The sequence below is a fragment of the Canis lupus genome, chromosome 24 (assembly GCF_011100685.1).
Source record: "Canis lupus familiaris isolate Mischka breed German Shepherd chromosome 24, alternate assembly UU_Cfam_GSD_1.0, whole genome shotgun sequence".
NCBI lineage: Eukaryota > Metazoa > Chordata > Mammalia > Carnivora > Canidae > Canis > Canis lupus.
Genome location: NC_049245.1, coordinates 14,476,620 through 14,500,028, shown reverse-complemented (window position 1 = coordinate 14,500,028; position 23,409 = coordinate 14,476,620). Strand labels below are relative to the sequence as shown.

At 38.0% G+C, this 23,409-nt stretch overlaps 1 long non-coding RNA gene across 1 annotated transcript in view; it reads right to left on the bottom strand.

Moving 5' to 3' along the window:
* LOC111092175 overlaps positions 1-23,409 on the bottom strand; it is a 65,065-nt gene that overhangs the window by 27,247 nt on the left and 14,409 nt on the right. The window contains exon 2 of the long non-coding RNA XR_005377606.1: positions 9,142-9,334. This is a non-coding gene — a long non-coding RNA (uncharacterized LOC111092175). The remainder of the gene's footprint in view (positions 1-9,141; positions 9,335-23,409) is intronic.

Genomic DNA, 23,409 nt, shown 5'->3' with positions numbered 1-23,409 from the left:
TATTTTTTTTTAAGATTTTATTTATTTATTCATGAGAGATACACAGAGAGAGAAAGAGTCACAGGCAGAGACAGGCAGAGGGAGAAGCAGGCTCCATACAGGGAGCCCAATGTGGGACTCGATCCTGGGGCTCCAGGATCACGCCCTGGGCTGAAAGCAGGTGCTAAACCACTGAGCCACCCAGGCTGCCCTAACTGACCTATTTCTAAACTTCGCATCAAAGACCATCAATACGTGAAACTCTAAAACTACAGAAAAAATATAGAAGTTTTTTCCCCTTAAAAAAATTTCAAGCATATGTAGGGAAATGAGACATAAACATCAAAAAGATATGTTATAAATTGACAAAGAGCAATAATAAATGAGAGGCTTTGGGATGGTACACCATTAAGTTTTAAATTAATAGGATAAGCTACAAAAACCATGGCAGTTTGAGGGTTGGTGACATAGAAAGATTCATAGTGAGACTCTGAATGTAGCTAAGAGGGTGCAAATAAGTAGACACAGAGGGAAGGGCTTTCTTGATCAGGGGGGTTTCTCATTTCCTTAGGTCAATTTTACTGAAATGGAATAAAGGAGCATATGTCATTGCAGAATAGGCTGAAAAAGCACATAGAGAGAGCTCTGAGAGGACTAAAAGGTTTTGATTGTGTATATGGGGTCTCCCAATCGGATGTCAGGCACCACCAGTGTGGGGTGACCACATCTTGTGGAGGGTGGTGGTCCGGGAGGTGAAAGGATTCATCCAAGACAGAACAGAGAAGATAGAAGTTTATTGAATACACTGCAATGGAGCAGTGGGCAGGACAGCAAAGCACACACTGTCTGCTGGGTCACCTAATGGGCCTGTTGTACTCAACCAGGGGAAAGGGGGCACTCTGGGCCCTTCTACCTCACTCAGGTTTCCATTGTTCCAGTTAATTACCTGAAAGTGGCCTCAGCAATCTATGTATCGAGAGAAAGCAAAAAGAAACTTGTAAGCAAAAGAAGGATATGGTCAATGTGTGGTTTCAAAAAACTGATGCTCCTGAAAACTGTGATGGCAGGACTGCCCTAGACAAAAACCCGTCTTCCTTCCCTCATTGTTCCCTTGTGGGGTTTCATCTTCTCCCCAACGTACTCAGGGTCACTGTGCAGACCTTTTCTCCTGTGGTAGTCCCTTTCGTGTTCTGGATACTTCTGAAATACTAAATATTCTTCTCTACCCTTCAATCCCCAAAGAAAAATTAAATAGCCTTTACTACATGTGTATTGAATCTAAAGATGATTTATATTCCTGGATTATCACAGCTGCTCTGGTACATAACTTTCCTGTGAAATACATTTGCATTTCACATAATTTGCTGGAGGGGATCAGGAGATGGAATGCCCTTTACTAGAAAGTATATAAAAATATAAGATTCTGGGGCAACATAGGAAAAGCTATGCTTTGTCTCAGGAGAGTTTCAGGTTCATGTTCTAGGCTGTGAAATGCCTCCCAGTGGTCCTCTTTCATTATGGGTTTCCATGCCTTATGTAATTACCCTATTCTTGAATGTAGGCTGGACTTAATGACTTGCTTCCAGAAAATAGGATATGTCAAAGGTGATAGGATATCACTTCCAAGATATGTTAGAGAAGACTGGCTTTCATTTTGCTTGTTCTGACTCTCTCCTGCTCACTAATGCAAGCCAAGGCCATGTTCTAAACTGCCCTAGAGAGATGCCATGTGACAACTCAAGGAGAACTCAGCTCAGCTACTGAATTCTGGCATTCAGTTCCTGTGAGGAACTGAATCCTGCCAAGAATCATATGGGCAAACTCTCCCCCAGTGGAGTCTTGAGTTGACTCCAGCCTAACACCATTGCAGCAGCTCTGGGAGAAATCTTGAGACAGAAGACCCCAGCTAAATCACACCCAGTTTTCTGATCTACAGAATCTGATGGGGGAACAGGGCGAGCTGAGGACAAAGCACAAGCCTGGGGCAGCACATTGACAAGTCCTTGAAACAGGCAGAGGGACATTCCTCTACGGACTCAACTGCCTTGATGTTTATATTTTGCTAAGGGCAAAAGGCAATCTTAGCCCGACCTCCAGGATCCTGTAAGTCTACGTTAACATATAAAAATTCCTTTAGAAATTTCCTTTATCTCTAAACACCCAAGATACATGTTGGCAATCATGCCCCAAGCACATGGCCCACAGATATACATTGGAAGGATCTCATGACTAAGGTTTTATTAGACAGTAATAAGTGACCTTTTCCCAACAATAGCTAGCCCCCTCAAGGTCCTGGAAACCCTGGTTCCAAAATTTCTTAGAGAGTATGCTACCCCCAAACCCCTCCCAACTCCCAGGTATACAATCAGCCCACCCCTCACAGGCCCTGGGCAGTCACTCTTCCTGCCCACGGGTCCTGTCTCCATGCTTCAATAAAACCACCATTTTGCACTAAAGATGTCTCAAGAATTCTTTCTTGGTCGTCGGCTCCAGACTTCACCCCACCAAACCTCACCTATATTCCAAAACTTCATCAGAATCTGTGAGGTAATCACGTTGGTTGTTTTAAGCCACTAAATTTTGGGTAATTTGTTACATCGCATAAATAACTAATATAGGCCACCTTGCAACAGAACGTGCTGTGGGTATTATAAGGAATCACAGAATCTTAGAATTGGGAGAGATTTGACAATCAACTAGGACCATGTCCCATTAGATGTTTGAGACTTTCATGGTATTCCTGCTAGTGATAGTTAAGTCACACTTGAACTCCTCCCATATTCTCAACATTTTAATGCAGCTAATTTTCAGTTGGGTTTGGAAATTCCTCCTGTAATAGTCACTAGATAATGATGAATTTTCATGTTTCTGTGACCAGCTATCATTTATATTGATTTCTCATTTGGGATAAGGAAAATTATGTTACTGGTTAAGACTGTTTAAAAAAGAAAAAGCATAGGGATCCCTGGGTGGCGCAGCGGTTTGGCGCCTGCCTTTGGCCCAGGGCGTGATCCTGGAGACCCGGGATCGAATCCCACGTCAGGCTCCCGGTGCATGGAGCCTGCTTCTCCCTCTGCCTGTGTCTCTGCCTCTCTCTCTCTCTCTCTCTGTGACTATCATAAATAAATAAAAAAAATTTAAAAAAAAAAAAAAAAAGAAAAAGCATATTATCTCTTGAAAGATCTCGGATTTGGTCTGAGGTATCTTTCTGTAGTCAAGTTCCACATATAAAACCTATCATTTCAGAAAATTTAAATGGAACATGGGCACACGGTCGTGCTCAGAAACTGTAACAAAGAGTGAAAAATAAATTATCACCAGAGTTGTATTAAATACCCAACGACTATTTTTTGAAGATAAAACACATGACAAATTGTATAGACACGTCAGTGATTTGGCTTCTTTAGGAAGGAAGTCCATACAATGATAATCCAACTCATAAAATACTTTATGAATGTCTCTTCATTAATAACAAGCCTGGCACAGCTGCATTGCATCTTGAGCCTCCCAGCATTTCCCAAAGACATCACTAACAAATTGAAGTCATACACCCCAAAGTGGTGAAGCAATGCATTCAATGGCAGCTGTGAAAGACTTTAAAGATAATTTAGCAGGCGATGGGAAAAAAAAAGAAAAGAAAGCTGCATTCCTGCATGATTTATGCAACTGAAGCTATTGAGAGCCCGCTCTTCTCCCCCGGGGACTCACCCCTGCACTGTGAAGGCTGCTTATTGCAAACACCTGCTACTCTCTGCCCGTGAGCTTGAATTCTGGCCCATGCCCAGGGCAGACCGGAAATGCCAGAGGAAGGATAATGTTCTAGACACAAACTCCAACCAATGTTGGAACAGATGTTGAACCATAGAGACACAACCTCTCTTGACACTCTGTTGGCATAACCTTAATGCATGTTCTACGTTCCCTCTCAGAGTCTGCCAGCCAAACTTAAGCAGCAGCTGATCACATTGGTCACTTGCTTGATAATGTAACCTGTAGTGCCTGATTTCTCTTTTCTAGGTTATTTCCCTACTCCACCACTAGTGTTTCCTGAGATCTCTTCCTTTTTTAAAAAAATTCAATTAATTAACATATAGTATATTGTTAGTTTCAGAGATAGAGTTCAGTGATTGATTCATCAGTCTTATATAACACCCAGTGCTCATTCCATCATGTGCCCTCCTTAATGTCCATCACCCAGTGATCCCATCCTCCCATCCCCTTCCCCTCCAGCAACTGTCAGTTTGTTTCCTATGATTAAGAGTCTCTTTCTATGATTAAGAGTTCTCTGATTTTGTCTTGTTTTATTTTTCCCGCGCTACCCCTATGCACCTCTGTTTTGTTTCTTAAATTCCACGAGTACAATCATACGATGATTGCCTTACTCTGATTGACTTATTTTGCTTAGCATAATACCTTCTAGTTCCATCCACATCATTGCAAATGGTAAGATTTCACTTTTTTATCTTATTTATTTATTTATTTATTCATGAGAGACACACAGAGAGAGGCAGAGGCATAGGCAGAGGGAGTAGCAGGTTTCTCAAGGGGATCCTGATGTGGGACTTGATCCCAGGATCCTGGGACCATGCCCTGAGCGGAAGGCAGATGCTCAACCACTGAGCCACCCAGGCATCCCAGATTTCATTTTTTTTGATGGCTGAGTAATATTCCATTATGTACGTATACCACATCTTTACCCATTCATCTGTTGATGAACATCTGGCCTCTTTCCATAAGTTTGGCTATTGTAGACATTGCTGTTATAAATATTGGGGTGAAGGTGCCCCTTTGGATCACTGCATTTATATCTTTGGGGTAAATCCTGAGATCACTTTTAACAACTATCAGTGTCTTGGGGGTTACCCAAAGTATCTGCACCCGAATCCATGTTCTCAATTCAGTTGCTAGTTGTGTTCAAATGTCTGAGAAATCCAACGTCAGACAACTTATTTGGCGGTTGCATATTTAAATCAGGTTTTATACTCTGAAAGAATCTGGGGGAGTTTTATATCCACTGAAATGCTTAACAGTAGAGCACACAAAATCCAGTAAGTTTTCTAGATTTAGGAACCAAAATCAGACCTGGGGCATCATCTTAATGTATCTTATCTACTCTTGTTACATTTTCTTTTCCCTATCTACAATTTTGAGGTTATGCCAGCAGTCCATCTACATTTATTATAACAGAGTTTTCCAACATGTTCTCCAAACTTTCATGAAATAGAAGGTAAAACATAGTATTCCTCAACCCAAGAAAAGACTATGGATTCATCGAGAAATTCATAATACAATAATAATAGTAACTTACTGAATACTTATTATGGATCAGGATATGTGCTAAGTCTTTCATATGAATTTACCTATCCTTTGTTCAAAATAACCTTGAAATTTAAGTGTTGTTTTCATTGTCCTTTTTGTTTTTTTATAACAAGTTGATTATCAACATAAAAATGCACAGTTATAATATTCTTTTTATAATTCTGAATCTATGTATACAGCCATGAAACCATTGCCACAATCCAAAGAGTGAGATATCCACGACCCCCTGAAGTTTCTTCATGAGTTTTTATAATCCTTATCCATTCCTTACCTCTTCTCCCCTTGCCTTCCTCAGAAAACTGTCACTATAGATGAATTTGCTTTTCCTAGAATCCTACATAAATGAAATAATACATTTACTCTTTTAGTCTGGTTTCTTTCACTCATAATTATTTTGAGATACATCCATATTGTTGTGTACATCTATAATTCCCTTTTACTGTTAACTTTGTTCCATTGTATGGACATTCTACAATTTGTTTATCTATTCATATATTGAAAGACATTTGGGTTCTTTCCAGCTTTTGACCATTACAAATGTGAACATTCATGTACAATATCTTGTATGGACATATGCTTTCATTTCTCTTGGGTAAATACTTAGGAGTGCAATCCAGTCATTCCACTCCTAAGTATTTGTCCAAAAGTGTATGTCACATTTTAAGAAATAGCCATTAAAACACTTAAATTCTACCAGCAAAGTATGAGAATTCCAGTTTTCACACATCCTTATCAGCATTTGGTACAGTTAGGTTTTTATTTTTAGCAATTCTTACAAGTATGGCACTATCTCATAAGCTTTAATTTGCATTTCTCTAATGACTAATGATAGTGAGCATCTAATTCATATGCTTATTCATCCTCTGTATATCTTCTTTGGTGAAGTGTCTGTTCAAATAATTTGCCCATTTTTATTTGGTTTGGTGTTTACTTTTTATTTGAGTTTGAGAGTTATTTACTTATTCTGGATACAAATCCTTTATCAGATATACGTGATTGGGAAATATTTTCTGACAGTCTGTGGTTCATCTTTTCATTCCCTTAACACTGTTTTTTGAACAAAATAATTCTTACTTTTGACGAGGACTAATTTATCAATGTTTCTTTTATGAATCATGCTTTAGGCATCTTATGTAAAAACTCTTTGCCTAATCCAAAATCTCGGATTTTCTCCGAGAATTTATAATGCTTTAAGTTTACCATTGGTGTCTACAGTTCATTTTGTGTTAAATTACATATATAGTAAGAGAATGCATCAAAGTTTATTTTCTGCTTGCATATCTAATTGAACCAGCACCATTCATTAAAAAGACTATCCTTCCTCCATTGATTTGTGTTTGCATTTATTCCTAAAATCATTTGTCAATATATGTGTGAGGCTATTTAAGTCGAGTGATTGTGTTGTTCAAATCTTCTATGTTGCTTTTGGCTTTCTGTCTACTGCTTCTATCATTGTTTGAAAGAGATATAGAGAAAACTTTGACTGTAATTGTGGATCAGTCATTTTCTCCCTACAGTTCTATTAGTTTTTACTCATGTATATTCAAACATTTGTTACTGGGTGCATAAACAATTAAGGTTATTATGTCCTCTTGATAGATTGACTCCTTTACCATTGTAAAATGATATTTTTTCCTGTAATATTATTCACTCTAAAATCTCCTTTGTCTGATATTAATATAGATTCTCCAGTTTTCTTTTGCTTAGGATTAGCATGGCATACTCCTTGTCATCCTTCTACTTTAAACTTGTTATTTCGTATTAAATTATAGTTTGTTTCCTTTTTTTTTTTTTAATTTTTATTGATTTATGATAGTCAGAGAGAGAGAGAGAGAGAGAGAGGCAGAGACACAGGCAGAGGGAGAAGCAGGCTCCATGCACCGGGAGCCCGACGTGGGATTCGATCCCGGGTCTCCAGGATCGCGCCCTGGGCCAAAGGCAGGCGCCAAACCGCTGCGCCACCCAGGGATCCCTATAGTTTGTTTCCTGTATACAACATATAGTTGAGTCTTGATTTTTTTCAATCTAAAACTCTTTGCGTTTACACTAGAGTTTTTAAATAATTTGCAATTAGTGTGGTGATTGGGATGCTTTGTCATAGGACTATCACTGTGCTATCCATTTTCCATTTGTCTCTTCTGTTCTTTGTTCTCTACTCCCCCCTTCATTTGGTGAAATTGAGCATTTATTTTTTTTTTTTACTCATTTTATCTACTTTGTTGGCTTATCCTTTATAATTTTTGGCTTTATTTGCTTAGTAATCCCTTTCTGGTTTATAGCAGGAATCTTCAAAGTGTATCATACTGCTATCAATTGTTATTATGCCACTTAGAGATTTTAAGAATTGTAAAATACTATGTTTCAATTTCTGAAATCCCAGATTTTATGATTGTTGCCATACATGTTTACTTATACATGTTATAAACTTGACATTACGTTGTAATTATTTTTGTCTAAATAGTAAATTATCTTTTTAAGAAATCTCAAAAGAAAGACAAATAAAAGATCCTTATTTATTTACACATGTAGTTACTATTTCTAGTGTTCTTTATTCCTTTGTGTAGATCTATATTTCTGTCTGGCATCATTTTTCATTTATTCAAAGGAGTTCCATTAAGATTGCATATAGTGTGAGTCTGTTGGATAGAGGTGAATTCTTTCAGCTTTTGTATATCTAAAAAATGGGGCTTCTTTATCAGTTTATGTCTTCTGTATATATAAAAGTATGTACTAATCTAGTCTATATATTTCCCAATCCACAAAAGACTGATAAAACCAGAAGTGACATCTTACAATCTTTTCTAGCACTATGATTCTATCTAATGAATTCTAGCCATTTCTCATAGATTGCAGTAGCTGGCAGGTAATACTCTGCATTTGGCAGCTGAGAAAATGATGTTTATTGCAAACCTTGAAGTGGGAAAACATACTGAAATAGTTCCCCTTCTTCCTCCATATCTGCTTCTACACTGCTAGAGAGCCTGGCCTGGCACCTGGTCTAGAGTAGGTGCCTAATAAATTGGCACCTTACGTTTCTATGAATGAAAACTTTTGGAGGATAAAAATACTATTATGGGAGGGAATAATGTGGAATTTGAGAGAAAGGAGAAGAAAGAATGAGAGAGGACTGTGTGGCATGGCACTTAGAATAATTTTCATCCCCTCAGGAAGAGGAAGATGGGTAGGAGGTGCAGAGAAACAATGAAGAACATTAGCAATCACATTTTCTTTCAGATCAAGGTCAAGTTAACAATTCACCCAGAGGCTCTAAAAATGACAAAGTGCTCATTAAGCACAGCTTACCACTATTTCAGTTGACACTTGGAACAAGGAGGGTTTTGAGGCTACTGAATCAAGAAAAGAAAGGCAAACCTGACAGTTTGAACAGTATTGGGGGATAAAGGAGAGTGGAAATATATGTTAAAGGTAAATATTTGAGGATAAATAAGTCAGGCTTGGAAGACAAATGTCTCCCCCTCTATAATGTTTCCTCATCTTTGGTCATTCCATGCTGACTCTAGTGGCTTTATTCTAATTTGCTTACTAATACTTCAAACTTAAAAACGGTATTTTGCCTATTTAATGTCATTGAAACAGAATTGACTCTATAAAAAGCTACAAATATTCAACAGACTATTCACATGCTTCATCAGACAATTTTAGACAGTGAATATAAACCTCCTATTACTTTATCCTATCAAAAGAAAAAAAAACACCCTACCTTCCAATCTCCCATATAATTGCCTCTCAGGAAATGATTCAGTTGAGATGTGCTCTTTTCTTTTGCAATTTACTAGTAGTTTTGTGTCCAAACTCACCATACTGAATTGACTTTTCACTCACCTCTGTAGTTCCCTGTGTTTTTTCTTCACTGTTCCGACAATAGACATATGATTTTTGCAGTTGATGGGTTGTTATCTGCAACTTTCAGGAGACACGGTTCCTTAGACATTCTTCATATTTCATCACAGGCCACAGCAGTGTACATTTAGGAATGAGCTGGAAAGAAGTGAGGATCCACTTGCGCAGGATATTTCTGTGGTTGCAAAAATTATGCTGGAGAAATTACATTTTTCCTCCTCCTTCTTATCATTTAATAGCATGCTTTGAAGTGCATAAACCTTCAGGGGAGATATGCTCTCTTTCCAATGGGGTTGCTGACCCCTTTCATCAAACCCTCCTGGACCCTTGCTCTAGATTCAGTTTTTTCCCCCATGCATGTATTTAGCTTTGAATTGGAAAATAAATGGCATCCAGGGCTGAGTGACTTAGCAAACAAATGATGCATGGAAATTGCATAGCCATCTACTCTCTTGAGTTGTCTTACAAAATTGGTTTAATGAGATGGAGAGGACAATTAACTTTTCCCAATGATCATTTCTCTGATTCAACATTCAGTTGCTGAGTGTCAAAGAGAGCTCCACAAATCATTCATGGGTCAGCAATTAAATGCCGTGACCAGGGTTTTAATGATCTCACTTTCTCTTTCTAAGATGAATTTCGATGTTCATTTAATATGCCTTCTTCTATTTCAAAACATTAGGCCTGTGGGAAGTGCCTCTCCCTTGCTACAAAAACACAGGGGAAAATATCTTTTCAAAATCTGAGAGCTTTGGAGAACTTTATCTTTATCTAGACCAGGAAAACCACAGCCTAAGCATATGGTATTGAGATTAAGAGAAACTGGATCTGAATTTTGGTTTTTCCCTACCTAGCTGTGGGATATTAGGCAAATTGCCTAGTCTCTGGTCCTTTCCTGTAAAATGAGAATAGTATTAGCTATTATTTTACAAAGTTGTAAGGAGGGTCAAATGGATTAACATATGTAAACTGCCTGACACTAAGTATCCATTCCTTGTTTTCATGTCAAAACACAATATTGTGAGTTTGAACCTCCTTAACTGCTAGAGGTAGAGGAATCAGGAAAGTGTCAATATTTATCTGCCAGGAATCATGGCTTGCAGTGATGTGTAGGCCAATTTAATATTATAAGTAATCATGTTCTCTCTCAGCAGATTTTTTTCCCCAAGAAACTTGCATAATTCATCTTAGTATTTCTCAACCCATCACAGTCCTAAAGGCAACTAACTGCTGTGAGACATGTAGGAAAACTTAATGGCTTATCCAGAGCCCAGCAGATACTTTGACTCTGCCAACCTTCTCTAGAGGCATGCTCTGATTTAGTTTGTGGATGCCCTGAAACAACACCTTCTCCTCCAAATCTATAATATCCAACATTTTGTTCCCTGAGTGTTCATTAGCAAAAATAATTATGCATACCATCTTTAAAATAACAGTTACAAATGGTATGGATGCACTCCTATATTAATGCAATTCACACATTTTAAAACATAGACCAAAACGAATAGAAATACAAGTTCTAGTATTTTCTTGCCGGGTTCCCAAAGATTATCTTGTACATATCATGGTGTGCCTTCCATTTGAGACTGGATATTTTTCCTGTTGAAACTTGCGTGATGGTAGGGAATGAAGGAGGCAGAGCAGCTCATGCTAGAGACTAGCGTTGCTTTGTTTTGGCCATATTTGTGGTGTGACAGATTCTCCTGATCTCATTTTACAGGCAGTTGAGTCAGGTTCCTTTACTTTGCCAACAAGGACTGGAGGAAACTGGACTCCTGGCTGAGTGCCAGCCAAGGCTTTTGCTAGCTTAATGCTTTCATAACCAAACATTACATTATGTCCTTTGAGACTTACAAAATTGGCTTGAATCCCCACCCTGAGCCCAGCGCAAATTTTCTTGCCCTCTCTAAGATTTCCATAAGTTCCAGGGATGGCATACATTTCACAGCTACCTTTCCCCTCTACTTCCTTATTCTTGAAACATTCTCTATCTTGTTTATTCTGGCCATCCTGCAAGAGGTTCTCTCTTCTCTATTTGTGCCTGCCCAAGGGAAGGGCATGAAGCTCTAGCGTGGTGTCAATAATTAAAACAGCTAAGGAGAGGTGTTACATCACAGCATAGAAGAGCAGATATTTACAATTAAATATTACTACCCTGACATTCTTACATTCTCCAGTCCTCATCTGTCTCTGTGCTGAATTTCCTTTTAGATGTCCCTGAGCTTCCATGTTAGTGATATGGCAATCTCTCTCAAGATTCTGTACCCATCACCCACTATCTTTGGCAATTTTTTCAAAGAAGTGAATTCCAGCACAAGGGGGGGCCAACAACAGGCCGATGTGACAGTACTTCATACAACAGTTGCTGATTCTTGGACCACCACCTTGATCATTGATGTGTCACAAGCAATTTCGAAGTGTGATGCAAGTAATTTTTTTACTCTCATGCTGTAAGTAATTTTTATTACTCATGGAAAAGAGGTTTAAGGTTACTCCCATGATAATCATTCTTACTTCTTTGAGTTATCATATAAATCCTAGAGCTGGAGAGGAAAGGGTAGAGTTGCAACAAGTGTGCTGGGAACTATGCCTAAAATTGGTACATCCAGGAGAGTGAGTCCCATACATGAACATCAACCATTATTAAGACTTCATCAGGGAAATCTCATGTCTCACTTATGAAGAACGAATCAATCTCCAATGTGGGGTCCATTCCATACCTGAAGGAATGAGCAAGATGAGTCAGTGGGACAAAAAAAATATTGCAACTTATGTTGATGTTTATTTCAATCTCATGCTTTTAAATTTATCTCTTGAGTGTGCGTAAATGTGCTCCTACAGAATTTTAGAGCATAGCCATAAGTTCTTTGACACTTGTCTCATAAAGAGGTAGGTCCTTGTCTTCTTCATTTCAACCTAAATTTACTTGCATCAATAGAGTGTGGCAGAAGGAAAACTATGTGACTTCCCAAGTTGTCACAAAAGGCCATTCAGCTCTCAACTTGTTTGCTGAAACAGTTGCCCTTGGAACCTTGACCCACTATATAAGAAGTCCAATACCTGGAGTCCACCATGTTGTGAGGGACCCCAACCTACAAGACACCATGATCTTTCAAAAGTCCTAGTTGAGCGCAGCCTTGTCACCAGAAAGGGTGATTAAAAGAAGCCTTCAGATGATTTCAGACATCAGCATATGTTCACACTGCAGATGCTTCTATGCTGTTCATATCTTGTTTATACCATGTTAGTGGACACATTTTCAAGCCTATTTTTTTCCTCATCTGTAGAATACCTAAATACCTAAGTCTGTAAATACCACACAAGAAAATATGCACAAATTCCTTCACAGTGAGACACTTGGCAAGTTAGAATTTTCAAAAGATCTTCTCTATTCCTGGTCTTATGAACTTGATAATATTTTGAGCTATTCTCTGTGAAATGATCTTCTACAATTAGCTGTGACAAGTACAATATGTGATAGAGTACTATGTGTATCTTTTATTTTTATTTTTTAAAAGATTTTATTTATTTATTCGTGAGCGACACACAGAGAGAGGCAGAGACATAGGCAGAGGGAGAAGCAGGCTCCTCGTGGGGAGCTTGATATGGGACTTAATCCCAGGACCCTGGGATCATGCCTTGAGCCAAAGGCAGATGCTCAACCACTGAGCCACCCAGGTGCCTCTATGTGTATCTTTTAAACCTGTGTAGTTTTAGTTGCAACCTCATAGACTAATTACAGTATATAAAACATATTAGCTTAGGGGTACCTGGGTGGCTCAGTGGTTGAGCATCTGCCTTTGGCTTGGGTCATGATCCCGGGGTCCTGGGATCAAGTCCTACATCAAACTCCTCATGAGGACCCTGCTTCTCCCTCTGCCTATGTCTCTGTGTCTCTCATGAATAAATAAATATAATCTTAAAAAAATAGAATATATGAGCTCAAGTACCCAGTTATGTCTGTCCTGCTTGGCTTCTGTATTCTAGGCAGCAACTTAACTCTGGGGAAAAGACATGCCTTTTTGATAGACTGCTTTTTCAATAATTCAAATGCTTCCATTCCATTATAACAGGTGACATTTCTGGTGCTCATCAGCTGCTGTCACAGTCATGCTTTAGATATCACAGTATCACCCATGAATGGTTTTTTGGATTTCTTTGTAAGAGATTCTATTTCTTTTTTTTTTTTTAAAGTTTCACTGAAAATGAGAATGAGACAGCCACCATTTAAAATTTGTGTTAAGGAGCACCTGGGTGGTTCAGTGGTTGAGCATCTGCCTTTGGCTCAGGTCATGATACTGGGGTCCTGGGATAGAGTCCCACATTGGGCTCCCCGGGGGGAGCCTACTCCCTCTTCCTATGTCTCTGCCTCTCTCTGTGTGTCTCTCATGAATAAATATATCAATATTAAAAAAAATAAAATTTGTGTTAATTTCTTATAAAAGTAATATATACATATAAAAACACAAGTTCAAATAAAATAAAACAATACAGATGAAAAGCAATTGCCTCCTTCCTTCTGACTCCCCAGTTCTCAAGGAGAATCTTATTTTTACCAATTTTAACTCTTCTACTAGTTACTTCTGTAATTCTAAGTAATATGTTAATTCTTCTGTTTCTCTTTGTAAACTTTAAACTATGGCATTGATTCAGAAAAGTTAATCAAACATCAATGAAAACAAATTTTTTAAAAAAGGAAAGTAATTTATCTTATTTCTACCCCTACCCCATTTATTTCTTTCCCTTTTCAAGTTCTGTTACTTTTGCTTTAATTTTTAGTTAGTTCCCTGGTTATCTTTGTAATTTCAAATAATACACTTATTCCTAATTCTTATTATTTTCTTGCTCAATTTCCTCACTGTTTTTTGAATTTTCTCTGTATTTAGCTGAGATACATCCTCAAGTAGGATTTTTGGAAAATCTATTTGAATCATTTCATGTCAGAAAACATCTTTATTTATCCCTTACACTCACTTGATTGATAATTGGAATGAATATGGAGTTTTTAGCTCAAAGTAATTTTCTTTCTAAACTTGGAAGGTATTGCTATATCATCTTTTGACATCTGTTGTTACTGATGAGAAGTCTGATGTCATTCTCATTCTAATTTCTTAGGCAATCACTTTATTGGTGTTTTTCCTCTTTGAAAGCTTTTAGGCACTTTTTAATTTTTTTTAATTGATTTCAGATATGGATCTTTTTTCCTTTCCAAATATCAGTGAGCTTTTTGGGCAGCAGCCTTATGTTTTAATTCGGCAATGGTAAATGTATTGCCATGGCATCTGTGATTATTTCCACCAGTCCCCAGCCCCCCACCCTTAATTTCTGTTTTCTCTTTCTGACACATCTATTATGTGGATGCTATCTCTTTTAGACTTGCCCTTGATGAGTTTAACTATTCTTTAAAATACATTTCCTCTTTATTTTCTTTGTATTTGTGTTTTTAATCTTGGTATTTCATAATTTCTTCCCAACACGGTAGCCAGAGGGTGTCAAGTTTAACCTAAGTCAGATCATGACATTCTTTCTCAAATCCTAAAGTGGCTCCCCATTTTTATGAGAGTAAAACAAAGTCCATGCAACAGTCAATAAAATCATATGTGATCTGGGGATACCCAGGTGGCTCAGTGGTTGAGCATCTGCCTTTGGCTCAGGTCACAATACTGGGGTCCTGGGATGGAGTCCTGCATTGGGCTCCCCGTGGGAGCCTGCTTCTCCCTCTGTCTATGTCTCTGCCTCTCTCTATGTTTCTCATGAATAAATAAATAAAATATTTTTTAAAAAATCATACATGATCTGCCCCTGGTACTTCCCTGCCTTCATCTTCCACTACACTCATCTTTACTCATTCCAATCCAGCTACACAGCCACTCTGCTCTACCTCTACCCGCCCTGGCACATTCCTGACTTAGAGTCTGTGTGATCTGTTCCTTCTCCCTGGAACTCCCTTCCCAGATACTCTCTCGACCTACTCTCTCATTGGTCTCAAGTCTTTGCTTATATCTTAATTTAACAGGAAAAAGCTGGTCCTGATTGTCCCATTTAAATTCCAAAACCTGTCCCCTTCCCCAAGTACACTTGATGTCTGTTTCCATACTCTCTCGTTGTCTAATACTCTGATTTTTCACCTGTCATTATGTTTGTATTTATCATCTGTCCATAGCAGCTAGAAGGTCAGCTCTGAACAGCAGGAGTCTGTGTCTGTTTCCACTAGTATAACCTATACACCTAGTAGTACATACTATTAGAATCACACACATAGTAGGTGTTTAATTAAGATTTAGTGACTGGGGGCACCTGGATGGCTCAGTTGGTTAAGCATTTGCCTTTGGCACAGGTCGTGATCCCAGGGTCCTGGGATTGAGCCCCGCGTGGAGCCCTGCATGGAGCCCCACATTGGGCTCTCTGCTCAGCAGGGAGCCTGGTTCTCCCTCTCCCTCTGCTGCTCCCCCTGTTTGTATGCTCTCTCTCTCTCTCCTTCTGTCAAATAAATAAATAAAATCTTTTTTAAAAATTTTAAAAATAAGACGTTTCAGTGACTGAATGAGTAACTTTATGTCCTGGAAAATTAAATGATTGGTCTTCTTCCACTTTTCAATTAAACATTTTATTCAGTAATTCTATTTCAAATATACATGAATCCTTTTTCTCAAATTGTTTCTTGATCATACCTTCCTGTTTTTGTTATACATAGAATCATCTCATATTGCTGTGAATGGTAATTACTATTTCTAAGTTATTTTTTTCTTTGAATTTTCTTAAGAGAAAAGGTGAATCCTAATTTCTAATTCATTCAGTCATCTTCATTTTTAGTTATATGGCAATATAAATTAATCAAGATTTGATTGTCAGTGCCAGATACTAAATCAAATTAGTTTAAGCAAAAAAGGGTTTCTTTCGGGGATCCCTGGGTGGCGCAGCGGTTTGGTGCCTGCCTTTGGCCCAGGGCGCGATCCTGGAGACCCGGGATCGAATCCCACGTCAGGCTCCCGGTGCATGGAGCCTGCTTCTCCCTCTGCCTGTGTCTCTGCCTCTCTCTCTCTCTGTAACTATCATAAATAAATAAAAATTAAAAAAAAATAAAAATATTAAAAAAAAAAAAGGGTTTCTTTCTTTTTCTGCTAATGTAATTAAAAAGTTCATGAATATGTCTATCTTAATTCATGGCTGAATTATCGATCTCTCCATCTTTTGGATAGGCTCTCTCCTCATGGTAGACAAGATGTTTATTTTTAGTTTCCTAATCCCAGTTTCCAAGCAGTTGTAACATAACAGTTTCAGTGAAGATTCTGATCAGTCTACCTTGGGTCACATGACTAATCTTAAGTCAAACTTTGTGGCCAGGTGTTTGGAATTCTCAGATTTCTCAGAACTGAGTGTCCTGTTCCCAAGATGGAGAGAGGTAAAAGATGAGCAGCCACACCTGAACTATGTAAGTAAAGATCCCCAAGACAAAGAACAAGATTATTTATTGCTGTAAGAAGAGGAGAAAAACAATGTGCACCAGACATAATTCCTACACATTTTGAAGAAAACAAATGTTTCTTATTTTTTGATCAATAGCTTCAGCTAGAAGGTTAGATAAAGATATAGAAGATCATTTATTTTCAAGGAAAGCCACCTGGGTACAACCAGTAAACTATTTTATTAATTGCTTTTTAAACTAGTTAAAGCAGTATCTTCCAACCCATACCTGGGCAGTTATTTACAGTTGAATGGAATCATTCCATTGTCTTTATGATTTAATTATTATAGTCTACCCATAAATATCACTTTATATATATATAAGATTAAATTCATAAGATTAGATGTTCAAGATATCCATTCTTATTTCTTCAAATTCATGCTAGGCAGAATTTTTCCTAGAGAGGAATAATGCCCAAGTTTCTGATAATGCCAGAAAATAACAAACACTAAATTAATTTACTTTAAAAGAGTAAAGAACAGCCCTGGTGGCTCAGCGGTTTAGCGCCGCCTTCGGCCCAGGGTGTGGTCCTGGAGACCCGGGATCTAGTCCCACGTCAGGCTCCCTGCATGGAGCCTGCTTCTCCCTCTGCCGTGTCTCTGCCTCTCTCTCTCTTTCTGACTCTGTGTCTCTCATGAATAAATAAATAAAATCTTTAAAATAAATAAATAAAACCACTACTTTAAAAAAAATAAAAGTGTAAAGAGTAAAGCAGGTAACAATAATAACAGTATAATAATACTTCTAATAGGGATCCCTGGGTGGCGCAGCGGTTTGGCGCCTGCATTTGGCCCAGGGCGCGATCCTGGAGACCCGGGATCGAATCCCACGTCGGGCTCCCGGTGCATGGAGCCTGCTTCTCCCTCTGCCTGTGTCTCTGCCTCTCTCTCTCTCTCTGTGACTATCATAAATAAATAAATAAAAAAAAAAAATTTAAAAAAAAAAAAAAATAATACTTCTAATAATAACTTTCTTGTTGAATATTCTTAAGTATTTCAAAACATTTCACCAATGTCGTTGAATCACTTGTTTTTTTCATCTCATGAAATCAGCAGGACAGAATACCATTGTGCTTATTTACTAAATGAGAAAAATGAAGGTCACTATAGGTAAACATAACATCTATATAAATCACCACATAGCTTTTATCATATTGTATTAGTGATCTTTGTTTATGTCTCTACCTCATCTGTTAGGATTATGAGCTACATGAGGATGGATATCTTGTATTATTTATTTTTGTATTCTCAGGTCCTAGCCAGTGCCTGGCATATATCAGATGGCAAAAAAAAAAAAAAAAAAAAAAAAAAGTTTTCAAAGTAGGATTTAATTGCCTGTGGTCACAAAGCTAAGTCGTATATGGCTGGGATGAAAACCAAGTCTTGTGCTTTCAATACAGCATGTAGACTGCTCATTAAAATGCAATCAATGTGTCATATGTGTTTTTAAATAAATGAACACAATAAACTTGAGTGGGTCCACTCAGATGCTATCCAACAAAGTATGAGTCAGGGGTCCCAGCAGGAAGCCAATGACACACTCTGGGTAATTGAGGAAAGTTAATAAAAGAACTATCATAAAAGCTAGGATGGTGCAGGACCCTGGTACTAGTAATTACTACAGGGAGCCATTACTACCACTCTTAGACCAAAAGAGGTAGGGAGGGACGCCTGGGTGGTTCAGCAGTTGAGCATCTGCCTTTGGCTCAGGGTGTGATCCCAGAGCCCTGGGATTGAGTCCCACATTGGGCTTCCTGCATGGAGCCTGTTTCTCCTTCTGTCTATGTCTCTGCCTCTCTCTGTGTGTGTCTCTCATGAATAAATAAATAATATCTTAAAAAATAAAAGAAAGAAAGAGATAAGGAGAAGTAGTTTCCAGAACCTATGGAGAGAGCTGTAAGGCAACTTGATAGGAACTATTGTCCTCAGTAGATGAAACCAGTTAACTTACAGAGATCCAGCAGGCAGGGAGCCAGGATGATAAATACCCTGACTTCATCTTCCTTCTTTCCTTCCATATGATCCTGTGCACCCCATGTTGAAAGCCAACCAGAAGACGGAGAGCAAGACACTCCTATTAATAAATCTGGCCAGGTTAGCTTCCCAGAAGCCAGGGCAGAGAGAAAAATGTAGAAAGACAGAGAGTGGATCCGGAAGGGTCAACAGAATACAACCAACATGGTGAGTTAGTTATCCCAAGCCATAAGTGATAGAAATGAAAACTCACTTGAGTATTTAGCCTACGCTTGACTGGAGACTGAGGAAGCTAATGTACTTGGACCTGGTGTGCTAACGGGGCTGCTGCCAATCTTTGGAAGAGTAACTTGTTCTTGTCAAGAAGCATAAACAGATGGGGTCCATGGTTTAACTCACCACTTACTCTGCGTGCAGCTGTCGGTTGTGACTATCATCCTGGGTTCCAGAGAGTTGCAGGCTGTAATTGCATCCAAATTCCTTCAGAGAACAACTGGCATACTATCTGCACAGTAAGTACAGACTCAATCTATCCACACTGTTAGTATCAAAGGATACTCTTCATTAATTGAATATGACAGTTCATTTACCCCTCCTTTTTTAGAGAACAAAATACTGATTCAAAGATTGTTCTATGAACTCCAAACAACACACATAACAGAAGCCAATGAATCAGTTTGGTCTATTTCTTCATGAATAGATTCTTCTTTATAGTGTGTCTGAGTGAGTCCTAACTTGCAGTCTCTACACGGCTCACTCAACACTAGTCTTACTTGACATGGCTTTTCCTCTAGGGCCATGATGATCTCAGTTGTGTTAGTGTGCAACTTGTAATATGCAGAATATTAAGGAAATGACCTGAATAAATCTCTTTCAAGCAAAGGGTCAGACTCAGGCTTCTGGTATTGGTGTCTAAAAACTGGGATAAACCACATCTGGTTCCATCATTGTATGACCCGGGTGAACTCATTTTCTAAACTTTAGTATTTCCATTTATGGAAAGCGATGTTTAACTTCCCTTCCTGCATTATCAGGGTTTTGAAGTTCCACCTAATTATAAGTTATATTATAACCACATAATATATAGTTATCAAACATAAATATTAATATGAAATATTTGAAATGGTTTACATTTGCCTTTTGTTCCTACAGAATAGTTCATGGGGCTCATGAAGTAGCATGTCTTAATTAGACTAGAAGAAAGGTATTTCAACCTATCATGAAAAATTGAGTGAAAATGGAAAAGTCAACTTATTGGTTTTTAAGTTCCAGATTTCCTATGTGAGAAATGGGGATGATAGGAACACTTACCTCTTGAAATGTCTCTGGAAATATAATAATATAAAAGAATGTACATTTAAAAAAAATCAAGTGTCATAAAAACGAAAGCTATTCCTTACTTTAGTGTAGATGATGAGTCATAGCATTTAATACGTCAATTTATTTTCATGTTACATAAATAGTGTTTTGTTACTCTTGACTAATATGAGAGTCAGAATTCTAGGCTTTGAAAATGGAATTTTTTAGGATTTCTAAAAAGAACATAGAAAAGTCATGACCTGAATGATTTTGGTCAAGTGGAAGCAAACTCTTGATTTGCAAAGAGAAAGAATACTAAAGAATTGATTTTTACAAAGTCTATAATGAGTTTAGTAAGATTCTAGATTAATAGCTAGGGATATCCATGCTCATATCTTTTATGTCTTCCTGCAACAATGTTGTTATAAACTATCCCTAAACCTAGTGGTTTAAAACAGCAGACATTTTTATGGCTTATGACTATGTGGGTCAGCTGGACAAGTCTTCTGGTATTAGCTGGATACACCCATACATTTGTAATCAGTTATGGGTGGGGAGGCAGCTCTGTTGACCTTGGCTGGACTCTTTCACATATTTGGGGATAGGCTGGCTCTAAGCTGGTCTAGGATGGGTTTCAACTGGAATAAGTAAGTTCTTCATTGATTTCTCACATCCGGAGCTTATCTCATAGTGGTTAAGGTTTAGCTTCAGAACTGGCATATTGCCACTTCTGTACCATTTTTCTGGGCACACTAAGTCACAAAAGCAGGCCAGATTTGAAAAGTAGATAAAGACTCCATGGCTAGATGGGAGAAGCTGCAAAATGACATTGCAAAAAGTATAGATAAAGACATTGTTACACCAGCATGCTACTATAATAAGCAGCTTGCATACAGAAAGCTGTATTTGTACTTCGAGGGGTCTGCAAGGTACACCAACTATTTTTATAAATATAAGAGTTTGGCTGGCATGTATTTTCTAGTATCTGAAACATCCCATTTGTGCTACTTAAGCAAACAAATCAGATGCATTAAATGATGGTGTGATACCCTTCTCAGCCACCCTTACAACAGGATAATTTCCTATACTGCTATTATTTTACATATTGGATTTAATTTATAGAATCGATGTAAGTCATTTTTCTGAAGTTTTTCATCTAGCTTGTATTTTTTGAGTGAGGAAAGCTATTTTTACTCAATCATATTTGAAAATGGGGGTGTTAATACAAAGGACAATTAATTATATAGCACATTTACTCATATCATTAGATACCAAAAAGTATGTGTGTGGCAGAGTGGAAGGAGGAGGTTACAATTCTTTCCTTCTGTAGACTACTTCTTCATTTATTTTTATTTATTTTTTTTAAGGATTTTGTTTATTTATTTTAGAGAAAGAGAACACAAGTAGGGGATTCTGCAAAGGGAGAAGGAGATGCAGGCTTTCTGTGGAGCAGGGCTCAATGGGGAGCTGGATTCCAGGACCCTGGGATCATGACTTGAGCAGAAGGCAGACACTTAACCAACTGAGCCACCCAGGTGTCCCTAGACTACTTCGGTCATTTAAGCACAGAGCTTCAAAGAGGAATTTACACTAATGACAGTAACATTTTTTGCTTGGGCTTTGTTAATAAAAGTTTTTTGTTTGTATAAATGTTGAATGTGGAGGGGACACCTGAGTGGCACAGTCAGTTAAGCAACTGACTCTTGAATTTGGTTCAGGTCATGTTCTCATGGTCCTGAGATTGAACCACATGTTGGGCTCTGTGCTGAGCATGGAGCCTGCTTGAGACCTTGTCTCTCTCCCCTTCTGCCCCTCCTCACCGCTCTCTCTCTCAAATAAATAAATAAATCTTTAAAAAATATTGAATATGGAGAAAACAAAATTAAAAGGTGTTATTGGGAAAGTAAAACCAGATAATTGCAGTGAAATCCCTTAAACCACTGCAGAAAATGTAAAATAATACAATTAAGTAATCAGTAGGGAGAGGGCAAAATGCATGAAAGTGGTCACAGGTATAAACTTTTAGTTATAAAAGAAATCAGACATGGGATGTAATCTGCAGCATGGTGATTATGGTTAATAACACTTTATTGTATATTTGAAGGTTCTCATCCTAAGGAAAAAATTGTAACTTTGTATGGTGATGGATGTTAACTAGACTTGTGATCATTTTGCACTATATGCCATATCAAGTCATTCTGTTGTACCTCTGAAACATATGTTATATGTCAATAATACCTCAATTAAAAAAACAAACAAACAATGACTAGAGCCCCACTGGTGGCTTTAGATATTTCCGAATACAGCAGAGCATCTCCCTAGCCACAGTGACCTCTCAGAAAGTGTTTGAAATTATAAGTGAGAGTAATGTATTTAGAGTAGGCAACAGCTTTTTAAATAGTCGTGAAGTAGAAAAATTATCTTTCCCACAACGTTTTATTTATTTTTATAAAAGATTTTATTTATTTATTCAAGAGAGACAGACAGAGAGAGGCAGAGACATAGGTAGAGGGAGAAGCAGGCTCCATGCAGGAAGCCCGATGTAGGACTCGATCCCAGGACCCTGGGATAATGCCCCAGAGCCAAAGGCAGTTGCTCAACTGCTGAGCCACCCAGGCATCCCTCCCACAACATTTTAGACAGGCTTTAAAATGCCAGTTAACATACAGAGTGAGAGTTACACAGGAAATCCACAGTTACTCCACTAATTTGCCGTTTTATGAATTCTTGTTTCGAGTTTTCATTCTCTTCAGCCTGTTGAACTGTTTTTGAACCCAGGGGCCTATGCAAATCTATGTGCTACCTGTGGAGATTAAAGTCTTATGCCGCACATCGGTTTCAGAGTTCTGCTTAGCTCATATTTACCCAACCTCGCTGATTATCTATTGTAAACTTTTGTTCATGGAATTCATTTATTTATTTAACTGAGACATTTATAACATTGTAAAATAACAATCATTATTAAACATATGTTGGAGAAAGCTGTTTTGGATTCAAATCCTACATTATTCACTATTTGACATTGATAAGGGGGTAGTTCATTTCCCTAAACCTCATTTCCTCACCTTTAAATTGCAGATAATAATGTTACTTATCTCAAATAATTATTATAGTTACACATGAGGTCATGTGCATAAAGCAAATATTTCCTAAGCTTTTTCTAAATAATAATAGCTAGAAGTCACACGTGTTAAAATATGCCAACATCCTAACCCGTGGGAGAATCTTAGCTGGGAAAACTGACAAATATGAGAGAAAAGGCTAGATACGTTGATATTGAAGTTATGCAAGGAAGCAGCCCAGTCTGATCATTCTACAGTATGAGCCATACTTTGTAAGCACTGCCCATGTATTTAGAACATTCAATTAGCCATTTTCCTTGCTCCACTCTTTAAAATAAACTAGCAACCAAAGGTCATCACATATCTGTGGGAAGTGTCTGATATGAAACATAGAGGCAAAGCAAGCAGGAGAAAGCAAACAGGTGGGAACAAAGACTAGCCATTAGAAGGA